The sequence below is a fragment of the Thermobia domestica genome, chromosome 2, assembly GCF_964235325.1.
Source record: "Thermobia domestica chromosome 2, izTheDome1.hap1.1, whole genome shotgun sequence".
NCBI lineage: Eukaryota > Metazoa > Arthropoda > Insecta > Zygentoma > Lepismatidae > Thermobia > Thermobia domestica.
Genome location: NC_137455.1, coordinates 17,798,401 through 17,823,667, shown reverse-complemented (window position 1 = coordinate 17,823,667; position 25,267 = coordinate 17,798,401). Strand labels below are relative to the sequence as shown.

The 25,267-nt window shown below is 36.8% G+C and overlaps 2 protein-coding genes across 2 annotated transcripts in view; one reads left to right on the top strand and one right to left on the bottom strand.

The window, feature by feature from the left end:
• The window catches only part of Vps8 (vacuolar protein sorting 8), a 307,518-nt gene that overhangs the window by 54,723 nt on the left and 227,528 nt on the right, over positions 1–25,267 (bottom strand). The window lies entirely within an intron of this gene.
• Positions 836–25,267, top strand: part of LOC145670855 (uronyl 2-sulfotransferase homolog pip-like) — a 65,871-nt gene continuing 41,439 nt past the window's right edge. The window contains exon 1 of the mRNA XM_081739540.1: positions 836–1,329. The gene's annotated coding sequence lies outside the window, so the exon portion shown is untranslated. The remainder of the gene's footprint in view (positions 1,330–25,267) is intronic.

The following is a 25,267-nucleotide window of genomic DNA, read 5'->3' as shown; positions in this document are numbered from 1 at the left end:
CAATATAAATTAGAGACTGTGACGGACTGTTTTTAGCTTTTTAAAATGGATTAATGGATTTTACAGTTATAGAAGTAAAAAATACGTTATTTAAAGTAAGCATTTTTCTCTGTTCTTTACTACTGCTGCTAATTTTTTTCGTGAAATACTTTGGTCGTTGCGCAACGCTGCAACACTAACATTACCCTCCACTGCATTGACCAGCACAAAAATCATGTTGAAAATATTATTCATTAACATTAAATTGACTAAAATGTGTTTTTTTCCCATATACCCAGACTTTATGGACACCCTGTGGATTCATTTTATATAATAATAATAATAATAATAATAATAATTATTATTATTATTATTATTATTATTACGATTGATTTGAATTCTCGATTTACTATTACGAGGTTCCGGCTTTATCCCGCGACTGTCCACCCTAATTAAAGTTTTATCCTCAGTTGCACCAAGTGAATAGTCGGATGGTATCTTTAAATGACTCTAATCAAGTCCCTTCCAAAATTCCATTTCATTGTGAAGTGTTCCCATTTCAGAGCTCTATTTGCAAGTATGTTCATACATAGATATAGACTTTAGTATTATTATAGTATTGGCATATGGATAGTCTAAACCAAACTATTCACACTTGCTTCCCACTATTCCTTCCAATGTTACATAACAACCTGACGAGTGTGTGTGTCAAAGTGAAATAGGGTACGATGTTTGTTCGCAGTGACAAACTGCTCCAAATTCTCATTCGTTAACAGAGCTTCATATCCGGCAGTTTAATTGGTTTTGACACGCTTGTATGATGGTTAAGTTACGTTCTGTGACACTACAAATAGAAAACAACTCAACGAAACTTTTATGACTCAACGATGCCGACAGCATTTCTCGCAGATGTTGGCTGCGTTATTAGATTTTTTTTTTTTTTTTTTTGTAATTTCTTTTATTTTTCTTCCTTTTGTAAAACACCCGCAACAGGAGTGGTGTTGGCTGTTCAGATTCGGCTTATTTTGAGTCGAAAGAAAAACTGCAACCGAGGCGAGAGAATCGTGTGAGGTGCGCGGGCGCGAACTACCGGCGGTGAGCTTCGTCAACGATCTTCCACGGAGCTGAGAGCTGAGACTGTCTGCTGTGACCCAGTCGCACGATTTGGTGCAGACGTACACACGCCGTGCTAGCCGGTTCCTGATGAAGCTTCTCCGAAGGTCAGGCGAGGTCGCTCAACACAGTTTTTCCGATGATTTCAGTTAATCTCCGGAGATGAACTACGGTTCTCTAGATGATGTGGTGCAAATCTATTCGGGTCCCGGCTGATCGACTCGTACCTTTTCACATGTAAGTTTGTTTTTGTCTGTGTCACTGACATGGTTTTGTACGTGGCTCTGCACTTTTTTTTTTTAATGTATTCCTGAAATTCCGTAGCACAATTGTCTAACTTGATTAACATATCTTGCCACAGTAGTCACTCAGTAAAAAGTAATTAGTACCATAAGAACGCGATTGCACGAGAGATTAGCTACCATAGATTTAGGTTTGAAGTTCCAGAACGTGCAACTTCGGCCACAATTTATCCTTGCCTTCCTTGTAACATCTGGAGTACAAATTACCTTAATTGAGCATTGTTTTGTTCGCATGACAGTTACCTGAGTAATGGAGTCGGCTGGATTCTATTCTTATTTATTTATTTAAAAAAAAAAATATTTACTAAATCCAATCAACATCCTTTACCATTGCACCTTACATATGATTTATTAAGGATAAACCTAGTTAGCCCCTTTTCTCATCTTCTTCCTGATTTTACTTCGTCTCTTCTAGGATATTTCTTCTACCTGTTTAAGAAGTTCATATTTATAACTACTCCTCCATGAGATAATTTAATCAAAAGCGTTCTGCATATGAATTCTTAAATTTGTAAACTTATTTTATCTTATTTTTGTGATGGAATTTTCTTCTATCTTGATTTTTCATTTTTATTACACATTTTTCTAATAAGGAGGTTTCTAAAACTGTATTTTTGTTATTTCCTAGTTTAAGCAAAGGAATATGTGTGTGTATCGTTCCACTTACATTACGTTACGTTTTTCTTTCAATGCAAAAAAACTTAATGCATTTTATAAATAAAGGCACAGACATCTCTACCAATTTGAATATTATTACCCAAATTAAATCGTCACACTACACTAGTAGTTTACCACACTTAGCTTATTATAACGGATAATAAATACTGAGACGGTGTCTTGCAATATATATAAACATGTTTAAACTGGAAAGTTTAGCGAGGTCATGTATGTTAGTATGTCCCACGTTTTTTTTTTAAATACAGTAACAACGTTAATAACCTTGATAATCACCGGATATTTTAAATAAACAATCTATATCAATTAATACCACACATAAGTTAGACTTTCCTTGTTTCAAAAAAATGTCACGTGAATAATTTACTGCAAATACACCTGGCATTATTATTATTATTATTATTATTATTATGGGAGTGTGGCATGGTGGCAAAGTGGTGCAGCGCTTACCTCTGGTGCGTGGAGTCCATGGTTCGATCCCTGGCTAAGTACGTTTGCGGTGGACAACATCGTGTCCGTGAGTTTTCTCGGGGTACTCGTTTCCTCCCACTTTGTCATTCCACCAATTAATCCATCATCATTCACTTGCTTTAACCATCGTCTTTATTAGCCTATAAGGCATAAACATGGGGACTTTAAACTGAAAAAAAGGTTATTATTATTGTCGTTATTATTTATTCATATGGATTTTCCTTTATGACACCTGGATGATTACCAAGATTAATTCCCCTACCTTATTATTTATTTATTTATTTATTTAACAATCACCAGATACAGCTCAGAGGCCATTTTACACTGGATATCTAACAATAACAACAACAACAACAATGGAAAGGATTTGGGAAGGTATCGGGCCTGTTTAGTAGGTACCATCCCGGCATTTGCCTGGTAGGACTGAGGGAAACCCTGGAAAACCTCAGTCGGCAGCGGGATTCGAACCCACGACCTCCCGAAAGCGAAGCCAACGATTTACCACTTGAGCTACTTCGCTCGGTAGCTATTTAGCCTATTAGCCTCTTTAGCGACTATGTTAAACTCCCCTGCAGTTTAAACGTGCTTATTGTTTATAATAAACATTTACGACTTTAATAGTAATACATTAGCGAAAAGTGGTACTGCTTTGCTCTTCAATTTCAGTAAATAGAATCTTTTATTTAACGCTTTACGCTGAAGAAGTTTGACTTTTAATATTAGATTCCGTCCTTCATAACCCCGGACACAAAACACAAGAACTCAGTGTTGGCTCCGGATCACAACCGAGACTTCAATCCAGCGCAATTAGCAGGTGCACAGATCATGATGCACGATCAATCCTTACAGTAGTCCATTCCCCACCACACTATCTTCCCTCCAACCTCACTCTGTACTGGATTAGAGAACCAGGATTACTTGTCTTGTTAAAGGAAAATGAAATCTTTAACGGTTATGCCAGCTAGACTAAAGGAGACGGTAATAAGAAATGAATGAAATGGTGGAATGAAGGAAGTGGGAGGAAACGGGAGAACCCCTAGAAAACACACGCACACGGTGTTTGTCCACCACAAAGTTAACACGGAACGAGCTGGGATCGAGCCAAGGATCCAGGCACCAGAGGTGAACGCCTACCACTGAGCCCTCGCGGTCCATCCTGTCTCGTTAAAGAATGGTGGATAATGATAATGATATGAATAGTGGATACTGGATAGTAATGAATGAATTGACGTAATGAAAGAGATCGGAAGTGAACGAAAAGAGAAAAGGCACAAACTTGTTTACCACAAACTTATATAACCTGGAGTTCGATTCCTAGTGGGGGGCACCCAGTCTAAAAAGTGTAAAAGTTTTTTTTTTCCAGGCCAGCCATGCTGAGTGTGATTTCAGTGGGTTTTCCTCATACACACCCGGCAAACGCTGGGAGGTACCCAAAAAAATAATTGTCCAAGGTTGCTTCCTTCCTTTCCCATTCAATTCCCCCTCCTCAATTTCTCGGGTACTGTAATTGCTGAGAGATGTAATCACTCTTTTGTGACAGGTTAACTTGACCATAGTTGCCGAACGCCCAGAAATCTAATTCCTAATAAAAATATAACCTGGAATCAATCGATTAATCTTGACACCAGAGATGAACATCCTACCGCTGTGCCCCTTGTTCTTTTTCTTTTCTTTTTTCTTTTTTTTTGTTTCATTTTCGATTATTTATTCTGTTTGTTAGGACTTCGTTTCGTTTCAGAACCAATCTGAGTTTAACGTCCCACGATTATGCCTGTTAGGATAAGGGAGACAATGATTAAAAGCAAGTGAATGATGATGGAAGAATTGGTGGAATGAGAAAGTGGGAGGAAACGGGAATATCCCGAGAAAACCCACGATCATGATGTTGTCCGCCACAAACTTACTTGACCGAGGATCCAATCAGGGATATTTCAGAACCAAACATAACAAGATGTAGACTTCCAGTGAATACAGTACTTACTGGTACAGCGCTCACACCTCTGGTGCAAAGAGTCCCTGATTCCATCTCAGGTCAAGTGAGTTTGTAATAAACATCGTGACAGTGGGTTTTCCCGGGTCTCCTGTTCTCCTCCACATTATCATTCCACCAATTATATAATATCTGTTCACTTTCATTAATTTTTCATCTCCTTTTGTTTACGGAGCATAACCATGGAACTTCTTTATTTTTTTTTCAAAATAATTTTTATTTCATACAGACTTATCATATTACGCGTACTCCGAATCATACGCGTTTGCACTGGGAACGTGATTTTATTTCTGATTCACATTTTAACCATGTTCTATGTCCATTTCATTACCTAGTTGAGATCTTATGTAGATTCACTGATTTTTAAAAGAGAATTTTTAGAATACCAAAAATACAAACAACGATTTTACTTCAGTACAAATATGAAGTTTGTTTTACGGTCAGTCTTCCACTTCACGTTCATATGCTATGATGTGCAATCCTGTGTTACCAAGTATTATGTCTCTCACAAGTGAGCAGAGCCGGCGAGAGCGGTCGCGGGCCCCGGGGCTGAGCAATCCCGGGCCCCTTACACGTTCCCTTATAACATTTTACGTACTTACCACTTTGGACGGAGGTAAACTAAAATGAACATTAAGGCTTATTTTGAACTTCTTATTAGACCATTAATGCGTTTAATTTACATGATAAACAGTATTGCTATATCTCCAAATAAGTGAATACTAAGAACTCTGAATCTAGACTATGTTCACTGTTCGCTGAAAACAAAACAAAACAACAATAACAACAAAAAAAACCTCATTAATTTACTATTTATGATTTTGTTTAGACTCTATAGTTGTTGGTTCTAAGATTTTTGAAGGCTTCAAAACTAAAATGAATAAAAAAGGAAATATATTTAATACAACGGTACCAAAATACAGAAAAAAGTAACTTATGTATTTGTAATAGCAAAAGTTCTCCCCTAATGCTCAATCAAATGCTCAAAACAAACTAATTTGTGAAGGAAATACAAAAAGAACGTATTAAATAGTTAATAAAAGTTGAGAAACCATACAACCTACCCTGTACTATGAATATCTTTGCACAAATTGTTGCTAGAAATAATTATATAGAAGTAAGCTATGCAGTTACAACAAAATTCCCTTCCTGGCCTTTTTCAGGGCTAATTCATCAATGATAGCTTCCAGTTTGGTACACTTGACAAGTTCTGTCTCCACTGCCAACAAGCCTAAGCAATCTGTCTTGACATACTGCAGAGCGTAAAACATTTTTTACTCTATTTAACAGAGAGAAAGAGCGCTCTGCACTAGCAATGGTAGCAGGGATTGTGGGGAATATACGAAGGGCCACTGTCAGATTTGGAAATAAAGTTTCTAGATTCAAAGTTTTGATGTTATTTAGGAGATCCCATGCTGAAAGCGTTTTCTCACCAAAATTGGCCGAATATATCTATTTCAGGCTATGCAGTTCATCAGAAAGATCATCTAAATCTTTTGGGTATCGCTGGACTAGTGCAGCTGCTTGTTCTTGGATCTGGTCACCTGTCATTTCTTTGCAAGACCACAGTACACAAAGAGCGCACTGATTGGAAGCGAACTGAGCAAGAATATACAACATTTAGTAATCCTTTATCCTCGGCCGACGGGCCCCCTTTGGGGCCCCGGGCCCCAGGGCTCTGGCCCCTCCTGCCCTCCCCTCTCGCCGGCCCTGCAAGTGAGAGCCAAAAAAACATACATTACAGTGTGATAAAATATCAGACTATCACATCACTAATATAGATCACAAACTAATGTCTTTCTCTTATGAAAAGTCCTAACGTAACTCTTACATTCCAAAGGAAACCTGTTTATACACCAAACCTAGAATTAACTTAGTATTGTTCTGTTTCCACGCCATGAAAAAACGAACAAATTCATGATTTCAAAAGCTTGTAACGCGATAAAGAAATCTGTTATTTCTATTCAAACAAAATTCACTAATCAAAATCTTGCAATTTATCATATGCACTTCTTCCAGTTCTTTCAATTATTACTGTTACTATGTATGTTCTATCCATGAAATGCACAAAGGTAAGATCTTGTTTTTGTTCCTGTAATACAGAAAACGAAGTACTTCGTTATAAAGGAAGTGTACTTAATATCTTGAAGAAAAATCAAGTCGAATCGCATTTCATTAAAAGGAAAATAATGGCTGTATCTTCGCGTATTCTATTATCCTAACGCTGCAAATTATCTCAAGTGAACATAATAATTCTTCCATCCTTTTATGGTAAGTGTTCAAAATACAGGTGCCGTTTACTTCGATTGTGAATATTCATTGGAACTCGAAATAATCCTGATACACGAAAATCCGGAAATCTCGCCGTGAAGTATTACACAGTATTCTTACAATTTATATCACTACTGAACTCGTAATTTATTCCCAAAATAAGAAATAATGTTACATAATATCTTAAAAAAAAAAAAAAAAAACGTGTACCATACCAAAATATATAATTTAGTATTAAACTTTATTTTAATATTTGCAATATAGCCTACATGAAACATGTTTTTTTAAATTAATTTTAAAAAAATGCAATTCACTTATTTTAGTAATGTAGGTCCCAAGTGGAGTATCAGTGTCCCACATAAATTCTACTAGTTGATAGATCACTGGTGTTTCAGTGCATAATTTGGTTTCAGCCAGCGTTGCCAAATCTGAAGATTAAAAAGTAGCGAGGTTTTGCTCCAAAAATAGCGGATTTGAACTATTTGTAGCCGAAACAAATGAATTATTTTGCAGCACCTTTGGTAATATCCTTCGCGATTTAATGGAAACACGTGTAGTTGGGTTGGGAATACGTCAATGTTTGGTTTGACAGCGGTCTGGAGGTGACTGCAGTTTCGGGCTGTTGGCAGTGGTGTGTTAGGGCAAACTCCATATTACGTCAAGAGCAGTAGAACTGCCGTATGCAATGAACTGTGCAGACGGTGATAGTATAATATGGGATACCTTTCTGATTTCCAAGGGTTTGAAATACACTTTACAACGTTTACAGTGTGCTTTTTTTCACTGTTATACCTCACTTCTTTAATTCGTTTGTTAAAGTCTTTATCTGGAAGCCATGAGTTTTGTAAGCTTTTATTGTAATTTCACTTACTTATTGTGTTAATATGGATAATACAGTAACACAGTTAAATTTACGGTGTTCATGTGTACACAGGTCCGTACAACTATTAGGCTTAGGCATTAACTGAGACAGCAACACGATCTGTGATTCTGCAACATTACAAATCTAACAAAAGTCTAGTGTTGTCAGATCGGGAGATTAAAATGTAACAAAACAAGAATTGAAGTAGTATCGAACATATTAGTTTTAGTAAAACTATTGTTCATTGTGGATAAAATATTCAACAAAGAAAACTTTTATTTATTATATAAAACGAATAATTTGCTGTTTCATATATGAATATAAGAAAGTAGAACAGTCTGAAGAGTTACACCATGCAGATAATTAAAAAGTAGCCCACAAAATGGCGTGTCGCTCAATTTGAAATTTTGGTAGCAAGGTCACCTAAAAATATCGCTCTATTCGTTACTTGTAGCACAACCTGGCAACGCTGTTTTCAGCAATCTCATTCACTTCCCCCCCTTTTTTAAAAAAATATTTTTTCCCACATAGTTGGAACAGAGGAGATGGGTACATGTGCTACTATTGTAATTCCCGCGGGTCACTCACAAGTTATGTGTTTTGAAATGGTGTCGTCCCACTTGCGACAGTCCTATTAGCGACAGGAACTGTAAACTGTCCTATGAGCGACCGATTCGATCTCTTAACTGCCCTATGAGTCACCGATTCGTTCATACTAAGATAATGGAAGAAGATAAGGTTCTCTCTTCTTTAACTTGTTTCATGCTAATGTGATTTAGAACCTAACAAAATGTACTATGAAAAATTTCGCTCTACCTGAATTTAATACGTGGGACTGCTCTCATTACACTAACAATATTTTATACGTTTTTCCTAATATTATATTTTTGAATTACTTTCTATGAATACACTGACTATATCAAGGGGAAAACCAACTAAATATTTAGAGTACCTCTGCCTTTGTCTATGATTCTAATATAATTAAATATTTCATGTTAAAATGATACGGAGCATAAGTTTAGATTGGATATGTTTATGGCATAAGAAAGAAATCGGAAAGAGGTAGGGGCGCCCGAAGAAAATTTTCTATGGAAGGGCATCTCCATGGTTGCTGTATCACGTCTGGTATAATACATGTGGTTTGCTATATTACGTATACATTTTTGTGAGCCAGGGGGGCAACCCCTGCCTTCCCATCGGGCGCCCATGGAAAGAGAGTGTTCACCACTTGAGGATATCAAAGAAATCTGAAAACACGGTATATTCGAAGAAATTATTACACAACAAATCTCTCGCAGGACTTAACAGTTCGTCTAGTTATAAGAAATTATTTTAGATTGCTATACGACAAGCTTTTATGTGTAAGTCAAAACAAGGGAGAAAGGCAAATTAAGCAATTAGTTTACGTTTTAGTAGCTTACAATAGGGAGGAAAGTAGTTTAAAGAGTTTGTTTACCTTTTGGATTATTTAGAGTGAACTGCATTGTAATTGGTGAGATTGGTTGAGAATAGCCAATCAGATGTAAGGGATCTCAAAAGCTGTCTTTTATTATTGACTTTTTTATTTTATTCAGTGTCTTTGGAAGTCTAAAAAGTAGATAGTGTGCGAAACTGTTACACGTTTAGTTTTTCAAAATAAAATATATTACTGTGCTTAGTGAGTAATTAGATTTGAATCAAATTAAGTACAGAAAACAGAATTTTTGAAGAAAGGGGATATTACAACTGAATTTTCAATAATTACATAGGAATATACTTTTCATGGAAATATCCTTGTTATCTCGCTAAGTTATTTGATATATTTTATGTCAAATCTAACTCAAAATTAAAATAAGTTTTATTTGCACTCACTGTAGAGGGGAAAATATATTTGATGAACTGTATTACTGGCAAGTACATTTTTCGTAGCAAGGTTGTTCGGGCGCTAATAATGCCAGAGGCAAACATATTTCACGAGAGGGAATCATATCATCTTCCATCATCTCAATGTAAATGAATCGGTCGCTCATAGGACAGATAACAGTTCCTGTCGCTAATAGGACTGTCGCTTCTGGGACTAATTCTTTTGAAATCACTGATACACTTTTTAGGACAGCCCTCTCCGCCGATCTTTGATGTAAATTGTCCTGGGTTTGATTCCTGGTTACCGAAAATTGAATGCTTTACGGTGGTTCGGACCCCACCTTAAACTATAGTCCTGTGTCTCATATAGCCTCAGTGATGCAAAAGAACGTTAACTGAAACAAAATTCTGTGACAACAACGTGGAAAGATAGTATACGCTTGTTTAACATCTCCTGGAACTAATTATGTTTACGGTCATACTTGTTAATTAAATTTATTTTGCTTGATAGCGCAAAGTATATATATAACGCAACAAAAATATAAATACAACGTCACAGGAAGTGCCCCAAGGCCATGGGAGTCAGAGTGAAATGGTGAAATAGAACAATGCTTCGGATAAGCTGAAAATCCGTATTAGTAAGAATAGGACAGGTCAAGTTGTTTTGTAATGGAACTACATGCAATGGCATTTCAATGATAGTTATGCCTTCTGTGAGAGATGTATTTGAGTTTTCATTACCGTTTTCGACTACCTGGTATCCCAGTGCTAATTTTCAAACTATTTCCTTGCATTACCTTCCTGAATTCCAACACGTTCTTTAAAATCAAAAAAAGAAAGTAACTGGACATCCTATCCCTGTTCTATTGGCATACTGATTCTGCGTAGCTACTTTAACTAAATGAGTTAGAATCTGCCTTCGGACATAACAGAGACAATTAAAATCAGGATCGAACATAAAATAAACTATGAACAAAGTTATCAATAAGATGCGTGGGATGGATTAATGAAATTATATATTGCCTGGTGTTTGCCTAATCTGTTAGCTTGTCAATATCGATGTCACCCACTGAGTTCACACATTTCTTCCTGGTATACAATACCTTGAGAACTCTGATCACGAAAGTTTATGAAACTAAAAATCAGAAAGAAGAAATACGAAACGAAGACTGAAACACACATCACGGTAGAGGTCTGCACAGGCTCGGGTCTAGCCCGCGGGCCGGTCTCGGGCCTACAAAGCATATATCACTTCGGGCTCGGGTTGTAAATTTTTAAATGTAGAACCACATTTCTCGGGCCTTTTCGAGCCTAACTTTGTAAATATATTGTAAAACGGTATGTATCGAATCGTTCTCTCTGGAGAACTTTTAAAGCACAACTACAAACTTGAACCTCTAATTGCTGCAAATAAAAATACAATTTTGTGTTAATTATTGAGTTTCTGTAATTCGAGTTAATTTCGGGCTCATTTGATTATCACACGGGATCAAAACATATTTCGGACTCCAGCCGGGCCTCACATTATAAATTCACGGGCTAAAAATTCCGGCCCGTGCAGACCTCTACATCACGATTACAAATAAGATTAGAATAAATTTGTAGGCCCATACGCTGTAGAAAAACAAGCGTAAAGGAACCTGAAATGCGAAAGGAAAGAACAAAACGTATACGTTAAAAGCAAAATCATTTATTGGAATCGACACTGCAACAAGCGGACAGAAAATAATTGGGTCGTGCAATTATATTTATCCTGCAGGGTTCATTAGATATACATCTGTATATAAAATTTGTAAACTGAAGGAAGTCTCACCTACACAAGTGTCAAAGCGTCAAATAATTTATATTCTACGGAATAATTATTCCATTGCAGTATACTTGTAGATCTACATTTGTTTTGTCACTAAGTCCATGCAAACTCCGCAAAACGGTTTTTCGGTGCTTTTAGCCACTATTCCTGCAAAGCCGATCAAAACAGTACACTTCGATTCGTGTAATTATGGCTATGAACATTTCCTCCATCAATTTTGAATCAGATTCAGGTCAGTTATTCGAATAGGCCACTAAAGAATTTGCATTCTTTTCAGCTACAAAAACATTGATCAGTTGCGATTAGTGTCCTTAAAAGGACAGTTGCCAGGTTAGAACAACCATTCATGAGTATTATGCTTACCCCCTATCATAAGGAATCATGTGTTGTACAAAGATATCCCATAGATAATCTATTCATAGTTCCTTCGATGTGAATAAATTTTGACGCTCCAAGTTGTAATATTTCTTGGATACTTGATAGCGTGCACTACTTGGCCGTTAACGAAAAATGTGGCTTGGAACTCTCTCCGTAGTTCACGAGATATTCGAAACAATTCTCCTTTACATAAATGAATTTTTGCACTAATGTTTTACTCAGACTCTTGATTATAGGTAAGCGAGATTCAAAAAAAAAAAAAAAAAAAAAAAAATCAACATCTACGTGCATGGAAACAGACTTTAAACTTTTTTTTTTTCTTTTTTAACTTTAGAAGGTGAAATTTTGTTCGAATATCTTCTATAAATCATAAACTATATGTAACACGGAGTTTATATTATTTCCATTCTGAGCGATACGCAGGAAGGTGGATTAAAAATTTTACACTATTATTACAATTTCTTGTTAAGCGCTCAGCATACAGCCACAAAAATGTATGCTATATACATTTGGCATATGAAATACGACTATCTCATATAAGAAATCGATTTAGCTAAGTTTTGAAACTATGTAAAGCAAAAGTTTATGTAAAAGTTTACGCAACTGAAATCAAACTCGCATTAAGAAGTATTTTGAAACAACTTGAAAACACTTTGTATAGGCATAACACTCTCTTCTTATTGTATCATATGATCTGTACTGTCATCAACATAGAATACTATATTTTTTCTACAAAATACGCTATTTCGTTTTTTCGATGACTTACAACGTCTTATTACTCTATTAATGTGACCTTCCTTAAAGTTATATGGGACGTGTTTTTGGGTTGGGAGACTCGGGTTGGATTCCCGGCGGGAGCACACGTGGTTCGGAAAATAAAATGAAATTTCTGGTTTTACGCTCCATAGTATGCCCTTTAGACTACAGGAGACGCATAATTAATGAAAGTCAATGATGATAGAAGAACTGGTGGAATGAAACGAAGAACCTGAGAAAACTCCGAGAAAATATGCTGGTGACCACAAACTCGAGACCCTTTATTTCAGAGGTGAGCGCTCTACCAGTGAGCCATCGTTCTACCTTCATATAGTTCGGACCTCGCGTTAAGAGGCCACATCACGGCGAAATTAAAATATCGCTAATTTTACAGTAATTAGGTGATATCTTCAAATAGCTAAAAGATAATCGAAAAATGGAACAAAGCTCGCTAGACAATATTATTTTACATGAGATACCGTTATCACGGCTCACTTATCTGCTTTAGATTTCCAGCCACTTAGAAAATTGTCATTTATTTTCGCGTTTCTAAATGGCTGCAAACGGAAAGCTACTATGTGACTCGTGATAAGGGTACCTCGTGCGAGCTCTTGTTCCACATTTCGATTATCTTTTATCTATTTCAAGATATCGCAAAATTACTGTAAAATTAGCGGTATTTTAATTTCGCCATGATTAGGCCTCCTAAGTTACATTTTTGAACGTGGATCATACAATATAACAGTGTGCTTTGCCTAATAACAGATTACACATATCTCTCTAGTAAATTATGGTGTCTAGTTGTTAATCATACGTACTTACAGTGAAATTTCTTGAACAAATAGGATCCCAAGAGAATCAACAGAATCGCACATACATTAATATTCCCTTGCTACTGGTTGGGATTAAACATTTCATTAAGGCTATATGTGACGGAACTTACTATTTAAACCACGGTCAGAACCGGGTTTATATATGAGGCAAATATTTCCCCCCAGAACCGAACGCGGGACCACGCACTTTACCCAGTACACCACGAAGGGAACTGTCTCGCTGCTGAAAAGATGTTAAATTCTTCTTCTTATTTTTTTTTTAAAAAACAAACTTTTAGTTGTCTAAGAATGTATGATATCTTATTACCGTTATATAATACAGTAGCTTGGGGTTTCTTAAATTCGGGGTCACGAAGATAAGTGGAAGAGATAAATATAATTAGAATCTAATACCACAAAATATTTCTAAATAGTATTTTGAATTTTGTTCTGAAAAGCATATTTTTATTTTTATACATACTGATAACAAAAAAAAAAAAAAAAAAAAAAAACAGGTCTACTAAACATTTTCAACAGATGCAGAATTGTTTAAAAATCAATTTAAATGAAAGAGGTAGGATATGGAACTAATGGCAACTTCAAATTGAAATACCAGATCAATATAAATGTAACAAAATCTACATATTGAAATACCATTAAAATTGAAATCTAATGAGATAAATGAGCATGGTCCTAGTGTGGCAATGTCCGGTTCAATCTTCGTGACGCACATTATCAAGTCATTTTCAACTGATAAGCTATTTCTCATCTTTGTTTTATTGCTTACCATTGAAAAAAAAACACTGGCCAATGGTATTCATTTTGAAACAGTATGATGGACCTGATTCGCTAATTGTAACATGAATGAACTGACCAAATTTGGTTTTAATCCATTTGCTTTTAGGAAAGTTTCCACTATATACAAGAAATAGATTCTACTATTATAGAAATAGATGGATATCGTGAGATCTCTGCAACAGGTATATTAAAAATCCCATACAAACTTATTACAAACCAGAAATTATAAGGGGGTCGCTGGCAAGAGGATGTGATAAAATGGGGCTCGAGATAGGAATTAGGTTGCGAAACACTGCAGCAGCTAATATACAACAGACGGCCACGTCATTATATATATGCAAATGTCGATAATTTATATTACGTAATCAAATGTAATCAGATATCTGGAAACTTGACGATTCATTACTTTTACCTACATTTTCGAATACTCGTAAAAGAAATGTACGTCATGAAAAACGCAAGTCATAATGGAAACAACTAAAATAACACACACACTGAACTATAGAACAGAAAAATAAATCTGTGATATGGAGAACTGAACGAATATATCAATGGATTTTTTATAAACGACTAACTAATGCAAAGGAAAACAATTTTTTTTCTTCAAAACATACGAGTTCATTATTCCAAAAGAAACAAATCTCACAACTATGTCAGATTCAATATAAACTTACTTCTATTGTGATGTGTTTTGTCACAACTTCAATTACAAAGAGTCTATTTGTATGTGTCCAGAAATAAGGTACGTAGCCACAACCAATTTTACTGGTATTCAGTTTTATATTTTTAAAGGGAAACAAGAATCTACATAGCAAAAAATAATGGTGTTAACAGAACGCAATTTTACCACAGTGGTCCTAGCATGACGATTACTTCAGCATGTTACTGGTGTTGCGGTTAACACAGTTCTGGTGTAACCGATTTGACATAGAGCCGGTGTTAAGCGGCCTCAAAATAACACAATGGCGTTATTAAAGAACTAGGTGGATAAACTTAGAAACGCGGGAATACGAATAGCACCACGGTGTTCTTTTAATATACACATCATGTGTTGTTAGTAACACTTTCGCCAGCATGCTGAAACTAAGTCATGGAGTCGAAATATAGACACATTCAACCGAACTTTCTGTACAGAGGTTGTATATTAGATTTCTTTCTGAGACAGTTTCCTTCCCTTTGTTAACTCTCTTGTAAAGTGAAAGCTCGTTACTTGAAATACTAATGAGTTGACGAACCTTGTTTATTACGAGAGTTTCGCACAGTTTACTCATACACAGTCTTCAAGCTCAGACAACATACATGCCTGTCCTGGGCTGGTAATGCTCACATTCTGAGAGCCAATGTGTTTCCTGTAAGCTTTTCTGCTTAACCAGAACATTTCTCCAAGTCACTATTTTGTTCACGAGCCTGATCTAATGTCATACTTGAAAGTTTGTCGTTTTTGAGACAAAGCAATGACCGCGTACCCAAGAAATTCTTCCAAGGTAGAAGGTGGCATATTTTCCATTTCAGTATGTGTACATGAGTCCAGCGGGCATAATTCTGATTATCAGGGGAGGATAAAGAACCACTTGGCTCGACCTTTTAGGGAGCCCACATACTATACAACGCAAACTCAGCCTCACGATGTACTCTGATTAACAAAGGAATAAGGAGTTCTATACTAAAATATGGGGCTTCTTCAAACTCTTATTCTGCTGAACAAATGTTTCTTTTTAGAGTGTTCTCAAAATAACAGCGTTCACCTGATGGGCATGGGATATTCTGGTTTCGTAAGAACAGCTCAGAAACGTCTCTGCTGTGACTGATGAAGCAATCTCTGCTTGTGTCAGAACATTGGTCTATCCAGAGCAGTACCGCAACAAATCTCTTTGGGAACACGGTGCAAGAAGTTGTTACACCAAACAATTGAAGCTTTGCCTGCCAGAAACAATAACAACGGGCCCCATTCAATTAATTCACATCTGGTGTGGTGCCCTGGTTTTGCATGTACAATGGTATTGGGGGCTAAGAGGACAAAAAATGTCGCTGTTCAGCCCCAATTTTTATTGTGTTTGTGCAGTTGAACATTACTGTTTGACATATTGTAAGTGTGGCCTGCAATTTTTGAGTTCACTAATTTTCAAATTAAGTCGTTTAAACATCACTGAAATAAGTGTTGTTGGTATTGAGTATTCTTGATAATTTGCTAGCAACGTTGCATCGAAGTGAAATCCCTGACACTTTAAAATGTCTCTTGATGATTTTGACAGCTTTTGCCAACAATTTGTGAAGTTTGGTCCAGCATTTGCTTAATTCCTTCACCTAAAATAAGATTAATTTTTTTGATCATTTTGTTTTTGTGCTTTGGGAAAGAAGTGGAAAATTTGTTCTTTGAAGCGCACTTTGTTGACATCTCCTGAATTCTAAGTGTACCTTGACCTGCTTCATACACTTTCCCCTCAACTTAGAAAACTTGAAACAGAAAATCCTACCTTCCACTGAAGTCTCTTTATAGATTGACAACTCAATAATAAAAGTCAGACAGAGTTTCTTTTTCCTTTTTTTCATTTGTCTTCCATTAGAATCTTTATGTTTTCCTTGAATCATGAAGAAAATGCGATGACGGTTCCGGAACTCACTGGTAAGTGAGACAGTTCAAATCGTACATACATACTATCTAAAGGTACTGTCTTCTTAAGCATTATCGATAGTACTGATGTATCCTGTAGGTCAATACTCATGTCTTTGATGATGTGGTCAGCATCCATTGCCATAAACTCATTGAGCTGACCGTCAGATTTTTAACAGAACATACCTTGTTACTGTTACTGAACGATGAACTTTTTTTTCACTCTTTCACAAGGCAGTCCTGCTTCTTCAGTCTTTATTTTTCTCTTTCTTTTACTCGTTCTAACTTGTATCTGCTGAATCTTCCGTGACCTTTGTGCCACTCAGCATGCTTATTGATCAAGTCGTCTACTGTGATGTTCTTGTTGAAAGGACAGAGTCACAGGTGGCATGTGAAGTCGCCGAAATTCATTCACGTTATCCAGCGATTTGCCTTCAGTCCATGGATCTTCAAGGAGCATTTCCATTTCTTACTAGCTGTTTGTTGTCAAACCAAATACGCTTGCAAATCCATCCTTCATCCACCATAGGCCAATCCTAAGACAGAGTATCGGTCAACCCTAAAAATTTGGGGGTACCTCCTTTGGACCCGCCTATCCTTAAACAATTTCAACTACAGCCCATGAGCTTCTAATAGTGTAAATTGATATCCAGTTAAAATTTTTATTAATATTTCCAACTGTAATTAGTCCCTACAATTATAATTAATCTTAAACTATGACTGATCTGTGCTTCTTCTGGTTATATTAAAATCTTGCGTTGTTTGTGTGGGTTATGAGTCATTTACTATTTTTTAATTAATGGCAGCACGAAGGCTAGCTCTCCAAAGTGTTACGTTCTTTATTTGGAGTATTTACTTATGATGTGTATGTAATATTTCATCACCGGCCACGAAAGGTCAATGAATTATTTGAATTATACTCTATGATTTCACAAATTTATGGTGATGAGAGTTAATGATCTAGTACTGAAACTTCCTCTTTAGTAAAGAAATTTCGTCGTCACCATTTAAGCGAGATGGGAATTCTCATCTCGTTTAAGATGACAGAAATTGTTATCTTGGACAAACAGTGGCTGATAAGCCGTTATGCACGATCGGATAACATCGGAAAGGAAACTTTGCATTGGCTGGCAAGATCAAGCGACTTCAACCCTGCAACTTCTGGAGAATGATCAAGGAAAGCATGTACGTATGAAACCTATCAATACCAAAGACAATGTTAACAGAGCATATATTTTCACTTACTGGTACTCTGCTTACAGAAATGGTAGAGTTCTAAGCTCTACGATGAACTAACTACGAAGAATTGTGCTACAAATAGGATTTGCAATGGTTATGTTTCATGTTAAGCTTTTTTGTTACTTTAACACCCCACGACTATGTCCTTTAGGCTAAAGAAGACAGATGGTTAATAAAAATGAATGATTGTGAAATTATTTTTTGTGCTCTTCCACCGGGAATCGAACCCGGAACCACATGTACCAAAAGCACACGTCCTAGCCACTACATCAACGGAGAGAGCCTGTGTTGACCTGTATTATAATCAACATGAGAATTTTTTTTTTGTCTAAATGTCAGTACACTTGAATGGATCAAATATAAAGGAAATAAGAAAATGGACTGCATAAATCATAGACCAATCTATGCTATCTTCACGTAGCACCCATTATTGTTGTCGAAAACAAGACGAGAGTTTTCCTTTTTGAATTCGAGACAAGAAAAGAAACGTGATAAATCTCATCTAGAAAACGAGACGAGACAAGAAATTTTACGAGACTCCTGGGTAATACTAGTTCAGCCAAGTGTTAGGTCTCAAATATTGTTTTAGTGTTGTGATAAACATGCAAAATAATATTGTCTAGTGCACTACGTCTTTGTTTTTTTTTTTTTTGAATATTTTTTATTTGTTTTGAAGATAGAAAAACTCTAAAATTAGTCGTAGTTTAATTTTGCTGTGTTGAAGACCCTTAACCCTGCACCACTCGTGCGGTGTTAGGTATCAACAACCCTCGCGTGGGGTCACAGTGACCCCACTTTATATTAAACGTATTTTTTGTGTACGAAAAATCTTGCAGTAAACAACTAACTAATTGTTGGCCTTGAAGTAGACAATACAACAGACAGCTAGTAGAGTGGCCGGGTCAGAATTGCCAACTGTCTAGGAGAGCCAAACAAAAAATATCCCCCTGGGGTCATATTTACTCCGCGCGAGGGTTGCAGGGTTAAGAAAAATATAAGACATAAAATTTGCCCGTAAATTTATAAAACGAGAAAAGCTTTACAAGAATCGAATTAATTAGGAGGGAATTAGGAATTACATTTCTGAGCTTTCGGGATCTATGGCCATTTTACCCCGTTGCGTATGAGGGAAGACAGCCTTCGGTGATCACACTACCCGGTGAAGTAGGGAAGAAAGGAAGCTGCCTGGGGTCTTTATGTTAAGTACTATCCCCGTATTTTCATGGTGTGAATGAGGAAAGCCCAGTAAAAACGTCACTTACGATGGCTGGCCTGGAAAGACTTTTACATCTTTCCTAAAGAGTGTCCACACCGGGATTCGAACCTGGGAACATTTTGACTAGGGTACGCGGGCTACTTTTTGAGAATCAAGACAAAACAATAAAGAATTCTTCGAGAATCGTACGCGACTTCTACAAAGTGTGCGAGACAAAGCGAGACAGAAAAATTCTATTTTTCATCTCGTTCCATGTTATGGGCAACACTAGAAGCAATAATGTTTGAAACCGAAAACGAAACTTCTGGAAACTCATACTTTCGTTAAGACGGGAAGTGAGACTCATCCATATGCATTCACTCACTGCTGCAAGTTCTCTTATTTCCTCTTGCTGGTTGCTCTGGCGAAACCAGTTGGCTGTCTGGTATATCAAACAAAACTCCACGAGTCCACCTTTCACCTCCCTATATCATTTTGGTATTTCCTGTGATCTATTTTGGAATGTCTGTCTTCGCGGATTATCGCAGGCTACAAGAATGCAGTAATTTGTTTACAGAACATGAAGATGACTAATTACTATTTACCGGATGTTCATATCATGCCTAATGCTGTGTTATAACGTTCTTGATTGCATCATGATTAATCTTTCATTAACCAAACATTAATTTGTATATACCCTATTACTAGGGATAAAAGTGAAGGGAAACGCCATCCCCTTGCCTCCAAAAGATATGTACGGCGTCCCTTCAGTTCCTAAAAAATTACAATGGGCAAAGATAGGCAGGAGGACGACATACCGCTACCTACCGTCCCTATATATTTTCAGATCCACTTTTAAACCTGTCTATTACCAATGTTCTATGCTTCTATATTAAGTTTTTCTGTTAACTTTTGGCATTTTAATGATATTTACAGCCAAAATAATATAAATTATTTTCTTTTGTTTTAATAAAAATTGTGATATCAATGAATTCTTCAAAGAGAATGAGTCATTTTAAGGTAGAAATAATTTGTCTGGAGATTTGAAGATACATTTAGTTATATATATATATATATATATATATATATATATATATATATATATATATATATATATATAGTAAAGGGATGTCGGAGTCTAAACTGCGTAACTCATTTCTCGTGCTTTACATCTGGTCTCAAAATTAAATTCTTTTCGCTATGAAGAAAACCTTGAAGTCTAATACTTCATCTTTAACTGTGCTGCACACTGATACGTGAATTTCATTGTTTTCATACGGTTATAAGATTTTGCGACAAACATACAACTGTTTGATATCAATCAATAAACATGCGCCATGGCACCACAGTTTTTATTTCTTTTTTATTTATTCCTTTTTTTTTTTTGAAATTTTTTAAAGAAAAAATATTTAATATAAAGAAGCAAGCACAAAAATGAAAATGAAATCTTTAAGTTTAACGTCCCACGGTTATGCTGGTTAGGCTAAAGGAGACGGTGATAATGAGAAATGAGTGAAATGGTGGAATGAAGAAAGTGGGAGGAAACGGGAGAACCCCGAGAAAACCTACGAGCACGGTGTTTCTCCACCACAAAGTCCACACGGCGCGAACTGGGATCGAACCAGGGACCCCAAGCACCGGAGGTGAACGCTCTACCACTGAGCCACCGCGCCCCCGAAGCAGAACACAATAACATTCTACTGGGACACCAATATAATAGGCTACACAGCAAAAAATGAGGTGTTAAAATAATACAAAATGGTTACCACTTTAGTGTGTTACTTAGGGCTGCCAGATTTGTAAAATCAAAAAGGAGGACACTTTGACTTTATAAAGATCACTAAAAAAATTTTTTTTTACCGAAACTTAACTTAGTCTGCTTCCTGGTTATATAAAACAGTATATTAAAAAAATAATATAGAAACTAATACATTATTAAAGTAAACTAATGCAAAAAGTACAACTACAAAATGATGATTTACTAGCACGCAGCAATACTAATGATAGTTTTTGTCCGTTTGAGCTGCTTCTATTAATGATTTGTCATTTAACAGTGGCGGCGCTACAGGAGGGCGAGGAGGGACGACCGCCATCCCAATATTTTTTCTCGCCTCATCTTCGCCCTCCATTTTTCTATGCACAACCGGTGAATAGTATAATAATAATATGTACAACTGATAATAATAATAATATTCAAAACAAAACAAGTGTGGTTGCCCTCCCAGAATTTTTTCTTGCCTCCCCTCTTGCCCCACTACTATTACCAATCTCACGCCGCTACTGTCACCTTAAGAACCTATTATACATTTCTCGTTATTAAGAAATAAGACTAAAGTTATATTCTGGATCACAGTTCATAGATGCACTTGAGCGACAACCGAACTGTTTTCGTAAATCAATCGCCAGTCAATATCTTATACCGACAAATGACAATCGATATTATTTCAATCTTGCCATTATTCAGTGGCGGATCTAGCACGGGGCGGGGTCCTAGGCCCCCCATTACTTGAGTGACAATAATAATTTAACCCCTTCCCTGTGAAAAATGAAATGAAATCTTTGAGTTTTTCGTCCCACGGTTATGCCGGTTAGGCTAAAGGAGACGGTGATGATGAGTAATGAATGAAATGGTGGAATGAAGAAAGTGGGAGGAAACGGGAGAACCCCGAGAAAACTCACGCACATGGTGTTTGTCCACCACAAAGTTCACTTGGCGGGGGCTGGGATCGAACCCAGGACCCCTAGCACCAGAGGTGAACGCTGTACCACTGAGCCACCGCGGCCCAACCCCTTCCCTGTGTGTGGCGTATTATTACGCCCACGGTCAACCTAGCACTTACAGCGTATTTTCCTGAGTGAAACCCTTTACGTAGTGTGTAATTTTTTTTGAGAATTTCTGCGCAAAGCTTACATCATCAGTTTTGTGTATCACGAAACACGTATTAATTCGCTCAACACAGGCAAATTAACTACACTGAGTATGGGAGCGTATTATTACGCCCAACACAAAATAAGCTACAACGACCAGGAGCATATTATTACACTGAACAGAAGACACCAATCGGAAAATTACACTGGGAAAGGGTTAAGCTATTATTGATATATTTTCAAAGTTTGTAGTAAACTCATGATATGCCTATCATATCTGAGTTCCAGCTCTCCCCCCCCCCCCACAGTTTTTACCTTCTAGATCCACCACTCCCCCTACTGTTTTCAAAAATATACTTTGGGTTCACCAAATACAGTACTGCAGTGTCCCGCGATCAAGTATTTAATAAAGTCATGGTACTATTAACTTATTTATCCTGTCTCCATTCTGGCAATATTTTATGCACCTTGAAACTTTGTTCACTTGTTTTATTAATTAGTCTCCAAACTCGAAAAGCACGACAAAAGCGCGCCCAATTTGGGTACAAAGCCGGACATCAATTTTTATGTCCAAAAGCCGGACGTCTGGCAACCCTAGTGTTACTTGTGTGTTAATTTTACACCAACATCGCCTCCCAAGCATATCAGAAATAACTAGTAACTGGCATTGAGAATTTACGCTGAATTTAATTGTTTGCAGCAAAGCTGTACGCAGTATATTTGGCATTTAAGCCAAGTAACGAAGAACGTGCTATGTTTTTTAATAATCTGTCACGAAAATAGTTTTGTAAAACTCTGAATCATTTGACAACAGTCACACGAATAGCAGTGCTTGAATCTGCTGTTTGAATATGTCGTTCTTATGTGCTAGGCTATAAGAACAACCGACGGCAGAACTGCTACTCAAACACCAATGTGACGTCAAATAATTCAAACATCAATGTAAATTCTCAATGCCAGATACTAGTTATTTCTGATTTGCACGGGAGGCGATGTCATTGGTGTTAAATTAACACACAAGTAAACACGCTGAAGTAGTAGTCATTTCGTGTTATTTTAACATCTCATTTTTTGCTGCGTACACTTCTGTATATGCTTTAATTTTCTTCCAAACAAATAGCATTCGTTAGCAGTACAACTGGTTCTACGGCCCTACTTTTCTCCATATCCCTTCATCGTCCTTATAGTATGGCCGATGGCGCAAGTTTCTTCGAAATATTCATTTTGCAATATTATCAGCTAAAGTATACTTTCATAAAACACCGCCCACTCTCGCACCTAAAAATTGATAACTCGTAAGAGCCCAAGTTCAAACGAGTTTGATTTAGTGCTGTTAAAATTCGTATAATTCATTATTCAAACATTCGAATAAGATGTTCTTCAAACATTCTGAGGTTATACTATGTGTTACCCAGTAGCGTAGCCAGGATGTGTGTTTGGGGGGGGGGGCAAGTGCTGTTATAGGTACATATAGAAAAATTACAAACAAAAAGTATATAAACATAAAAATATATAAAAAATTACAAACATCAAAGCACCAAAGTACATTGTCGGACCTCTTTGGGGGGGCGGCCCCTCCGGCCCCCCCTTCCCTACGCCACTGGTGTTAATATATATATATATAAATCTAGAATGATAATTTTTACACCAATATTTATGAGCATTTTGTTTCTGGTGAAAACAATAAAGTTTTGGGAAAATGTTTTTAATGCGTGTAATTTTATGTTTATTTGTATTTGTTGAAACTTCTCAAGTACCGAATTGTGACTAGGCATTGACAAATATGAAACGAGTATATACCTTAAGAGTTATGATGTAAAATATAGATGTGTGGAGAACGTAAGTCTAGTAAAATGATACATTTATGTGTTTTTCTAATATTGAGATTGGCTCCACGGTTTGATTTGGAGTCTTCCTTTCGCTAGTTTAGCGTTGTAACTACCCCCGATTATCGAAAGCGAAGTAGTTTTGATTTTTGACTTACGCTGAGGTCATGCACTTACTGTACTCGTGCTGAAATAATAAGTCTACGAATATACTTCTCTCATCAAACCACTACTTGCCATATCGGCCCATCTTGAGGGCCTGAGCCGCTCCAACGCCATCTGTCAGTGACCGGCTGAACTACGTCCAGCCTAGTGACGAGCATGTGATCAGCACGCTGTGTGGCCTTGTCTCTAACAGAGCCGTCATGTCTTTCATTCACGTGACTCCCCAGTTTGCCTCACGACACTGGGTGGACGCCGAAAATTGGGACCACGTGGAATCGAACCCGGGACCACGTGGACGTGAGTCCAACGTTGTAACCACTGGACTACGGTGTCTCTATTATGCTTTTCTCATGGTATTAGTCAATGCATGAACTTACACACACACACAAAAAAAGCTCACAGATGACGAGAAGAACCCTAAAACAGGGGCAGCGGGGAAAGGTCAACGACACGGACAAGTCCACTTTCGGTTTTTGAGGTGTGGTCTATACTTAGATGTCGTCTGCCACTCCAGGTAAAGTTACATGTGTGCTATTCCGTGGTGTCATTTGAAACCCCCGTGCGAAAAGTGGGCGAACCCATTCCTACGTCACACTACTTCTGCTAGGGTTCTTCTCGTCATCTGTGAGCTGTACACGATGACTTGTGTAAGGTAGATGACTTCAGCACTTGGAAATAAATTCATAGACAGAATTACATAGCAGTTATAAGTTCAGTTAAAACTTTTATAAGTTAACCACAATTAAGTTTTTCAATATTTCAAGTTTATTTTTACAGTTCTTTGTAAGTCATTTAATGAATAATGAACTAAAAATACAATCACTAACAAAAGTTTAATAATTGAGTTGGAGTCCCTGCCGTACATGTCCGAAAATTGAAAATCAACATTCGGGTATTCCAATAACAGCAGAAAAATATTTGAATAATTTAAAAAGCACTAGTTAGAATAAAGACAGTTATATAACACCTCTTACACACGTAAGATATTATTCTCCCAACTTCTTCTTGATCTACCCAAAAGCCCTTTTCCCATAAACTCCTACACTCAAATTTTATGGACTACTCGTCTACTTCCTATGCGAGTTATCTATCATACACACTTTAACTGTATCTATTTATAAATAATTAATCACACTAATCATTTAGTGTCACATGTACTTTCAGTGTTTTGCGTTATGTAACTTTCTCCATTCATACGTTCGTTCATACCTCTATTTGCCCCACCGCACTGGTCTCTATAAACTTTCTTTTCGGAAATAATTTACGTTCATCCCTTCGAATTAGTGTCCAAATTCCACATCAAC